This window comes from Athene cunicularia (assembly GCF_003259725.1).
Source record: "Athene cunicularia isolate RWA chromosome 3 unlocalized genomic scaffold, athCun1 chr3_part1, whole genome shotgun sequence".
Lineage (NCBI taxonomy): Eukaryota > Metazoa > Chordata > Aves > Strigiformes > Strigidae > Athene > Athene cunicularia.
In genome coordinates this window covers 64477748-64488167 of record NW_020799097.1, presented here as the reverse complement: position 1 = coordinate 64488167, position 10420 = coordinate 64477748, and positions in this window count along the sequence as shown.

Below are 10420 nucleotides of genomic sequence, written 5' to 3'. Positions count from 1 at the left end.
GGCCCGGGCGCCGGCTGCCGAGGCGGGGGCCCGGGAGGCGAGGGCGGGCCCGCTTGAGGGCCGAGGAGCAGTGGAGGCTCCGGTGTGAGGAGGCGGCGGGGATGAGCGAGGTCCGGGCGAGGCGGCTGTGGGGTGGCAGAGAGAGAGGAGCCTCGAGGGGAAGGGCAGCACTGACTCAGTTGGCTGGCAAGCCTGGTGGTGAGAGGAGCCTCTCCTGTGGGCAAAACCAAAACGTGGGAGACCCTCATGAGGAAAAACGTGATAGCTGCTGGCCAGCCTGTGTCAAATTTAGTGGCACAAGCATGGCACTCTGGCTTAAAAGTGAACCCTCAGTCAGCCCCAAACTGGGATGTGGGTACTTGGATGCATCCTTGATGAGAAAGTGGGATTTCTCAATTTTGTTTTATTTTTGAAGCTCTCAAGTGGCTGACAATTGCTTCTGGTACAAAAGCCATCAGCCCGCTGGATGGGTTTAATTTATAAAGTAGCTCCCCGTTGGAGCAGCATTGCAGTAAACCAGGCCTGAAACTCACCTGCCTGTACGGGACACCAAAATAGCAACTCACAGCAACTAAAACTTCTGGGTCAACACACACAAGTTTGTGAAATGAAAGAAGGCTTTGATGTCAGATCTTTGGATTTTGAGCAATTTTGTGAAGCCACAGCAAAATGCAGGGTAATGGGGAACCAGAGGAAGTTATTTAAACAGTCAAAAGGCTTTGAATAAAGACAGTCACAAAGGGCTACTAAGGAAAGCCAGTTGCCAGGAGAAGAGGTGGTAACATCCTGCCAGTCGTGGATGCAAATCCAGTTAGAGGATAGCAGGCAGGGGCAGAGTAGGAATAATTGCTCAGTTCTCCTCACAGCATTTAAGTAGTGGGCCGCCTCAATGATCAATACAAACAGCGGCAGTGTTTAATGTACTTACTGAGGACCTACTAGGAGGGCTGGATGCAAAAGAGTGGCAGGCAAGACAAGGCTGGTGGATCCTGAGGCACCTCAGTAAGCCTTGACAACACTTAAGTAACCAAGTAATGCGTCGGCAGAGGGAATGCGGTGTAGATAAGTGCAGAGTAATGCGCCTTGGAAGGCATGATTTAAACTACTCATATACACAGATGGGTTCTGAATTAATTGTAACCTTTCAACAAAAAGATTGAGGCATCAGTGTGGACAGATTAATGAAGATGTCTGCTTAGTGTGCTGCAGTGGTCAAACACAGAAAATAAGCTGTAAAAAAAAAAAAGGATGACAGAAAATATTTTAATATGATTATATAAAACATTGATAGAAAGTTTCATTTAGACAACCTTAGAGGGATGCAGAAGAGAAACCTGCCTGCTGAATAAACTGAATGACCTTGTAGATGTCAGTCGCGCCAAGTGCTGAGTTACCTCCCCTGTTACTGACTACAGTGCATCCTAGGCTCTCAGCACCTTAACTGAGCAGGGTGATGGCTTTTAAAGAGTACGGTAAGTTTGTACAATGAAGGATAGACCACATGTGGCATCCTTATGTACCTTGTTCAGTAATAAGGAAACATTCAAAAGGACATAGCTTATCAATGCAGTGTATAATTTATCTGTAGAAAACTGGTCATAAACTGTTACTATGGTAAATAGCTTGATTTACCACCAGAACAGAGGACACTTAAACATAACATGTAAAAACAAAAAAAGGAAACCTGGTCTTTCAGCTCATGTAAATTGAGTCAGTCCATTAACTGCTGTAATCAGCAGAACTGATTATACAAGCCAGGGAGGTACCATTTCATCAGCTGTTGTACAGAAAATAAAAATGACAAGAGCCTTCAACTTCCAATGTTCAAGACTTGGCAAGGTTAAGATAGAAATCCCTCAGATTTATGTCTCCATCAGTGATGATATAACTGGCGAGTTGCTTTATCTCAGACGTTTGTCTTCTCAGTTGTACAGCCACGAGGAAATCCTTCCCCAGGTACAGTGTTGTTGCATGCCTGATGATTATGAGTTCTTTTGAAGACGTTAGCGTTGGCACTGCTAGTAGGCAGATACTGAACTTCAGTGTACCATCAGCTTTTTCTGTGCTATGAGTACCTATCTTCAGGAAAAGAACGTGTGACTGAATTTCAGATATCCTTTTAGCTATTTGTTCTTTCTGAAATCAAGTTTCCTTGTGCTGTGCTAACAAAAATTGAGCCAGGGATAGCTAGCCATAATACATGAGCAGCAATGAACCTTATATATTACAGTTAAAAATAGCATTAATCAGAGCTATACACTGAATTTAAGCCAGTATTAGTCACAGAGCTGTTTGTTTTATTCCACAAGCGACATAAATATTCTTGAGCAATCAACTAGCCTTGAGAATTTATACACAAAAGACAATGAACGAAATGTTCATAAAACATTGCAAACTGGCAGGAGTTTTGTCCTTAACTGTGAAGACTTTTTAGAAAATCTGTAAATGAAAATACAGAGGAGTGGATATTTCTCAAACTCTTGGAGGAGTAAAAGCTCTATGTACATGTTTATTAGTAGTAATAATCCTCTTCCCACACTGGCATGGGACTGGTGAGGGGGATTGGAAGAGCAGGCAACCTCAGGAGGTAGAAGGGTAGGCCAGCCTCACACTTCGAGGAAATATTTTACAAAGATCTTGAAGACAACTTCAGATGGATGTAAGAGCCCTAATACACCATTCTTGCTTCTGCTGAACACCTTCCATACCACAGCAAACTATAGGGTGTTATAGGTTTTATCATGCATGGGCATTATAGTGAGGGAAGTTGTTGGATTTAACATTTTCTGCATGAATGGAAGTTGGTTACTGGGGTGGCAGAGTCTGGAGGGAAGAAAGAGGCTGTGGATGCTGTTATGCAAAGAAGTCATCGAAGAACATGACTTCACTGTGATGGATAATATGTTGTTGGACTGCTGCCATTCACTGTGTGAGAGATTTGGTGGAGGGTGTTGCATGTAGCTGCAGGAAATGGGCTATTTGGAAAGAAAATTGCAATGATCTTCCTGGACAAGAGCTATGAGGATTGAAAGTTTGCAGGGATAATTCATCCTGGAGCAGAAAGGAAGCAAGAGTCTTGAAGAGGTAATTGGTAAGAGGCACTGGGAGTGGAATATTTAGGACACAAGGAAGGCAGAGAAGAGAGGGGAGCATTTTGTCCTGTTGCTTGGGTGGGAGTGAGTGCTGCAAGGAGCTGCTGCCAAGAGGTTATTGGAAGGGTTACCTTTTGTGTCAGATGAAAAATGCCGGGGTAGACCTTGCTTCCACTGAAGTCAGTGATGCTAATGACTATTTCTACTGACATTAAGGTGGCCAGCATCCCACTCATGATCTAAAATAAAAGCAGAAAACTGGGATAGCTTTAAAATCTTTTTAACATCAAATATCTGTGGCCACAGTAGTGATATTTAGTTGTTCACCCAAAAAGATCTCTGCTAGGCATTTTCTAGAAGAAGGGTATCAGTTTTCCGTTTTATAGAAACTTAGATATGTGTGAGACCTTCAAAAGGAGAAAGGAATTTGGGTGCTTAAGTCTGATTTTCATTACATTGCTGGAATTGGGAGAGGAGGGAGGACAAACATCCTGGCTCCTGGCCTGTTGATTCGACAGCTACACAGGCTCTTAAAGGACTTGTTTTCTTTTCTGATTACATATCACCATTTAAATCCATCAGCCTCTACTTTAAAAGGAGAAGAGTGCATGCTCAATTCTGGAGTAATTAGGTAATGTTGGTATTATGCTCTGAAGCTGTAAAGTGCTAATTTATGTAAAAGGCAAGTAGTAGTATTAGTGCTTGAGTATGATATCATCAGGCTTACACAGAAGAACAAAGTGTGAAAAATCACATATATCTGCAGTGCCTTCCTAAAAACAACTTAAACCGAAATTAATCAATCGAAAAAATCAGTGTATCATAATTTTGCAGCATTCACAAAGATAGGTCTGATAAGAAAACAGGGTTTATCTCTATGTTTCCAAATAAGGGGCTACAAAACTTGAGGTTTAACTAGTTTTAGGAAATATAAACTATTTTGAACAATTTATATTTTCTTTGTTTACATGTCATTTTTTTCAGGGGTCAACGGACTGACTATGTATTTCAGAACAAAACTTGAAATGTACTGAAATCGAGTCTGTTGCTTCAGAATCCTATGGCACACAAACCAGGTACTTACACAAGTGGAAACAACACTTGCTGGTGCCAACCAAAATGAAAGGCTGAGGGAAAACAGGAAGTAATCCACATAGAAAGTGTGTAACTAATCTTGAGAGGGCTAGCAGCAAGCCTCCTCTGCAGCAAGCATTCAGGAAGAGAGAAGCACAGATAGGCATCTTCTACACTGAGAATGGCCTGTCTGAGAGAGATTAACCCTTGCCACAGAAAACAAAGATAAGGTATCTTGTGTTCCAGAGAAAGACGATGTGAAGTACTGGATTGAGATGAGATCCAACTTGAAATACAAAGCCTCAAAATAGAGGTTTGCAGTAAAAAGAGTCACAGGTTCTCAATTAAAGAAATGCAGTGAAAATCCACTGAAAAGACAGGTCAGACTGGAATGATTCCCAAATCCTTCATACTTGTAAAAGGAAACCACAGTGGAGAAGGTGTATGCGAAATAGGTTGCCTAAAATGCTGAACAAGACAAGAAGGTTTATTACTCACAAATTCTCCTGAACCCACAGCATATTCATAAAGGCCTGAAATGAATGCTGCTGCTATTACCACACAGTACACACATTATAATTATTTCATTTAGGAGAAAAGCATAATCAAATCAAAGGAGAAAATGTAACTGAAACGGCAACTGTCTGCTGACAATGTGTGACATGTGACCAACACCACAGCTGCTTGTAACCCTTTATCATCTTGAGGAGGATTAAACTACTTCCCTATTTATTTAAATAAAATTCAAAGTGGCAAAGGTGCTGGAGAAGCCTTAATGACCAAGTGACTATACTAAAAACCTACTTTCCTATATACTGCAACACTGTTTCTGCACACATTTGTTTGCTGTACAGTGAACCCTTGTAGGCTACTATGGAAGTCAGTATTCCTCATGGGATGTAGAAATATTCTGCTGCATATGATACCATTAGGTCCAATAAGCATGTCCGAAGTCCCAAATCTAAATTGATGTCCAGTACAGCAAAAAAACATTTCTCTTATATAACCATTATGGTAATTTTACTAACATTTTCTTCATGTCAGAAATATTGGAACTGCAAAGGGAAAATGTGAACTTAATCAATGGAATAATACAATTACATTTTACATTGGGTATTATTAAATTCCAGGCCAGACACTCACACAGATCAGTGTCTCAAGTGGACTGTTGTGCTGTAAAGATGTGACCACCTGGAAATCCAGTCCCAAGTACAGACCATTGTTGGATTTGTGTTAATTTGATCAGTTGGAGACTTGAGAAGTTAAGATTTTGTCAACCTTACTCATACTGAGAAGTATCTTACTTCCTGCACAGCCACACTGATTTAAAATAGAATATTTGTATGCAGATAAGAGAGAGTAGGTTACTGTGTGAAACATTCTGTCTAAAAAATGTGACTGTTAATCGTGTGTATAAATGTGTCCTAGATTGGGGCCTATATTTATTATCATAAATCTTTCTTTTTTTGGAGCATTCCAATTCATTCTAATAATAAGATCCAATTATTTGGTGGACTCAAATAAATTACTTGTCAACTACCAGTTCAATTAATTACAGAATGTATGCAATGAACACTTTAGGTGTAATCATCCAGGTCTAATACATACTTAGAAGTATGTACTCTGCTTTCTAATAAATTTTAATTAAATAAAACATTTCAATTCTACCTGAAGAAATGTTAACAGTCTTTGTTGACCCAAAACAGTAGCATTATTACTTGGCTTGGTCTCCAAATGGAACAAAATTGTTCATACAGTCTAGTTGGTGACCACTTCCCCCCTCTCTGCTCTATTTGAACCTGGTGTCATTTGGTTTGCTACAGAAGCTACTACCACTTTCTCAAAGGCACCTGAACAGTTTCTTTTTGTTATTGCTGGTTCCCACTGATACCCAAAAGTGGAGTAGCGAAAAGGTTCATGCTGGGGTTCTATGTGACAGAATGCAAACAGAATGATACTTGATCAATTATTTACTTATATGTGTGTTTATTTTTGTATATTTACATCCTCTTGAGCCTCTTCAATAAAGGATGTTCTTAATAAGTTTTCCCGTTTTTACAGAATTACTTTTTCAAAGAAAATCCTTGCAGTCAAATTAATTACACTTAAGGAAGAACCTCAGTTGTGATCACACAGACTTGAAGCACTGTGCTGAGAGGGCGTAACGGTAAAACAATGGAGCTTGTCACATTACCCAAGACATTCTCACATGAATAAGACCATGCAGATGAAGGGTGCGAAGCCACATTCATTATTACCAAAATAAAAATATACCAGCATGTTACTATATCTTGAACCATCTAAACAAACAGGAAAAGGTGGGTGGGGAGAGTAGCAGAATTTGCATAGCCTGTGTTCCTTACTTTAGAACAGCACTTTGATGCATACATCTTTGGTTCCTGGCACACCAACAAGGGATGCAAGCACATAAAACCCTCTAACATACCCCCAAATGCTTCAGGCATTTCCTTGTTCTGGGTAACCCTTTGCTTTTCACAAAGATTTGTTGCTAATAAATACACTAGTAACCCCCATTCTCAGCAGAATAACCACTTCCAATCAGCACAGAGATGGATTACCTTGTGAAACCTGGTGAAGAAAGTCCCATGCTGACTACTGGAGATAGTGCATTCTCTGTCTCTCTCTGCATTTTCACTGACTCCCCCACACTAGCCAGCTGCAAGGAGCGCAGTACAGATTTGCTTTGACATCACTCCAGTAACTCCTTGTAACATACGTCCACCACTGAAAGAAATCCCCAGTGGGTCGTCTGTTCCACACTTGGGCTGCCTACCTGGATGTCAGGAGCCCTACCTCAGTGATCAGTGACCTTCTCCAGGAGAGCAGACTTGAAACAGGAGGGCAGTTGCTCAGCTCTGGGGAATGCCTGGCTGGTGTCTGGACTGGCAGAGGGAAGCTGTGACGGCTTTAGGAAGTTTGTGCCTGGTATCGAACTGAGTTAACAGAGTTAATCCTATGTTTTCTGCCATAGTCTGGATTTTGGTGCTGCTCAAACAGCTGAATTTGCCAAGATAATTCCTTCCCACCTGGATACTTGGAAGATCTCATGCCGAGACCCACAGCTAATCTTGTGTCCACTCTTCCCCCACAGTCATGTAAGAGTAACAGGTCTCTCAGTAAAGCATGTCCAAAATTGGAACCCCCTTCTAGTTGAAACCCATGTGTTTTCACCCCACAGACAAAAAAACCTACTGTTCTTCTCACAAAGGCAATTCCAGGGGAAAAAAAAAAAAAAAAAAAAAAGGCATGTTGAGAGACCAAAACAGATTTCTCTGCTTCCTGGGTCCCCATCTGGAACAAACATCATGTTCATTGTTTTTCCTTGGGGTGGGCAGTGAAACCAGTGGCAGCCATCCAGCTCAGCACTAGTAAAGCAAAGAGCTGGGGACCTCTTGCGCCACAGTTCCCTCTTCCCTCCCAAGCGCCAGGTGCCCCGGGGAAGGGTGGGATTGAAGGAAGCTGTGAGGAAGTTAAAAGCAAGAGCAGCCTGAAAATCATGGCTCCTCAATAGCAAAGCTTAATAATTTCTACAGAAAGGGCATTTCTTCCAGGATATCATTCTAATATAAAATTTCCTATCAGATAACCCTAGCAGATATCCTGAACTGGGTTTTCCTGACTGCTTTGTGCCAGCATGGGAGGGAACATATAGAAACTCATCTCCACAGTGATCTGGGACAGACAAGTCACAGAGAGTTAGGGATTATATTTTCAGAGTTGCAAAAAAAATGGATTTAGAGATCCAAGTCCCCCTGAAATCCATTGCCCTGTGTATCTTGTTTCAGTGATATATCCCTGGAACTACAAGTATTTAGTTGGCCTGAACATTTCCAGTATATACCTGGAAAAACACCATCTGGGATTCTCCTTTCAGATTTTCCTTTCCTTTCTTTCACCACACTCCGCAGATGTTCCAGTCTGGAAGGAGCGAGCAGGGCCGCCCGTATCCACAACCCAGCCTCAGTGCCTCCCTGACCTTCTGATACAAAATGTTAACACCCAACTGAGGATCCATCTTTTCCTTTCTTTTCTGTTGTCGTGTTTGGTATTTCTCAGTGATCCTTCCTAGATGGGCACAGCAGTCACATTCTTTCAGCTCTACTTGGATTCTTCACTGAGGAGTGACTCTGTGAATGTTGCAGCTTTCCTTCCTGCCCCTGGCCATCTCTGGCATTCTCCTGATACATGGTGCCCTGCTCGCTTGCTGTTTGACTGAAGAACCAACTCGGGTATGAAGAAGACTTTGAAGAACACGAGTGAAAATATTTCTTTAAGTAACTGTGGCTTAGATCAGGAGAGGCAAACTGAGGAGATTCAGGGCTTCCTGCTAGCTCAGTGGTGATGGGTTCATGCTTCATCCTGCATTCCCCTGGCTGCCTGTCACCCATCTTCCAGCCAGTTCCTGGAAAGCAACCAGCTGATTGAGTTCCCACTTTGCTATGGCCATAAACAATGACAAACTTGGTTTGCCTGGCATTGCTTTGCTGAGCCTGATCTGGACCCCATTGCAACCCCTGATGAAGAAAGCTCTGTCCTGGCCAATCCTTTGTATGTGGGTTGTAAATACCTGAAGATAGGTTTTGTATGAGTGAGGTGTCATGGAGGCTGTGACTTCCCTACTATTGCTTCTGGCAGTCTCATGCCAGTTCTTCATAACTCACTTTGGCAAGCTGGCAGCTTCCAGCATCTGAAAGCTGAAAATAGGAAAGGGCATTTGCAGGGCGGTGATAGGATGTGTGCTTGGCTTTGAAAAGGATCGCAAACTTAAGGCAAAAAGGCATACCAGTATCACCATGGATATGTGACATTAAACAAACCACTTGTCATGATACACAGCTGACTACTTGCCAAATGGAACAGGATCTTCTTATTATTCATTGTTTTGCCCTGCAAAACCTGCACAACCAGGAGAAGGAAACATCTCCAGAAAGGTACTGTCACTTTTCTGACAATCCCTGGCCATACTGGAGGTCCTGGTTCAATGGCAACTCCCTTCCACCTACTCACATGCATGTGAAGACCAAAAGGTTAAATCGTGGTAGGCACCCTACTTAATCGCCACAGGAAAGGGAGCTGCAGGATGAGGCCACTTCCTCGAGGTAACTCTGACACTTTTAAAGCTTCCTGTCCTCCCAGGGCTTCGGTTCCATCCCTGCTGTCCCTCACTGCTGAGGTGTCAGCCGGGTGTTTTTCTGGCATCTCGTATGTTCCCACCCACTGCCGCCTGCCCGCATGGCTTTGCGAAGGATTGCACCAGCCACGCAGGGAATGGCCCTTCTCCTCTCACCATTCACACCTCGCCGCACCCGGGAACCCCGCTCTGCCTCCATGCCAGGGGCAGACAAGGTGGAGTGAACACTCCTTTTGGTTTCACCTTCGTAGTTCACTGCAGCCACGTAGGGGCCTAGTCCCCCCAAAAGGGGGCAAGAGGGCTGCCACACGGACAGCGTCTTGAAGCATCCCATCTGCCCTTGCCCGTGCTGCGTCCTTCTGGAGCGTGTGGAGGAGCAGAAACCCCATCTCTGCCTGCATGATGGCCGCTTTGACCTCAGAATTGGAGCACACAATTCAGTCTGTCCAGGGAGGTTGTCCTGCTTGCCGCTGCCCCCTTGGCGTGCCTGAGGGCAGCTGGAAGGGGGAAAGCGAAGAGGGGGAGCGGAAAGCCAGGCGAAGGCACTGTGGAAAATAGGCCACCATCCCTCACTTCCCAGCGGCAGGCCTCCCCCAGGCCCTCAGCGCTTCCCTGCCACTTCATCACGGCCGCCCTTTAGAGAGGAGCTGGTGGATGTGGAGCAAGAGGCAGAAGCGCCGGTCGCGGGAGCAGAGGGGTGTACACGCGTGGCCCTGCCGGGGCGGTGCTGCGAGGCAGGGCGCTGTTGGACACGGGGCAGTGACTGGGGACATGCCGGGCCGGGGCAATCGCTTTTGCGCAGTGTGCACCCACCCGCGCTCCGCATGTTGTTTTTCTTTGCCAGTCCAAGAAAAACAGCCATAAATAATGCTAATAAACCCCACTAAACCAACCAGGGGCAAGAGTGGGTGGGCACTCGTCCTGCACACCGCGGGTGGCTGTGGGGCAAACACGAGGGATGGGAGAGGGGGGGAGGGGGTGCCGGCACCCCCCCACACACACCTCCCGCATGTGGCGCCCGTGTCTGTGGAAAAAGGTGGATCTGGGATCATGCCTGCGGCAGAGGGGCCGGCCCCGGGGGCGCCCACGCGGGACCGGGGGA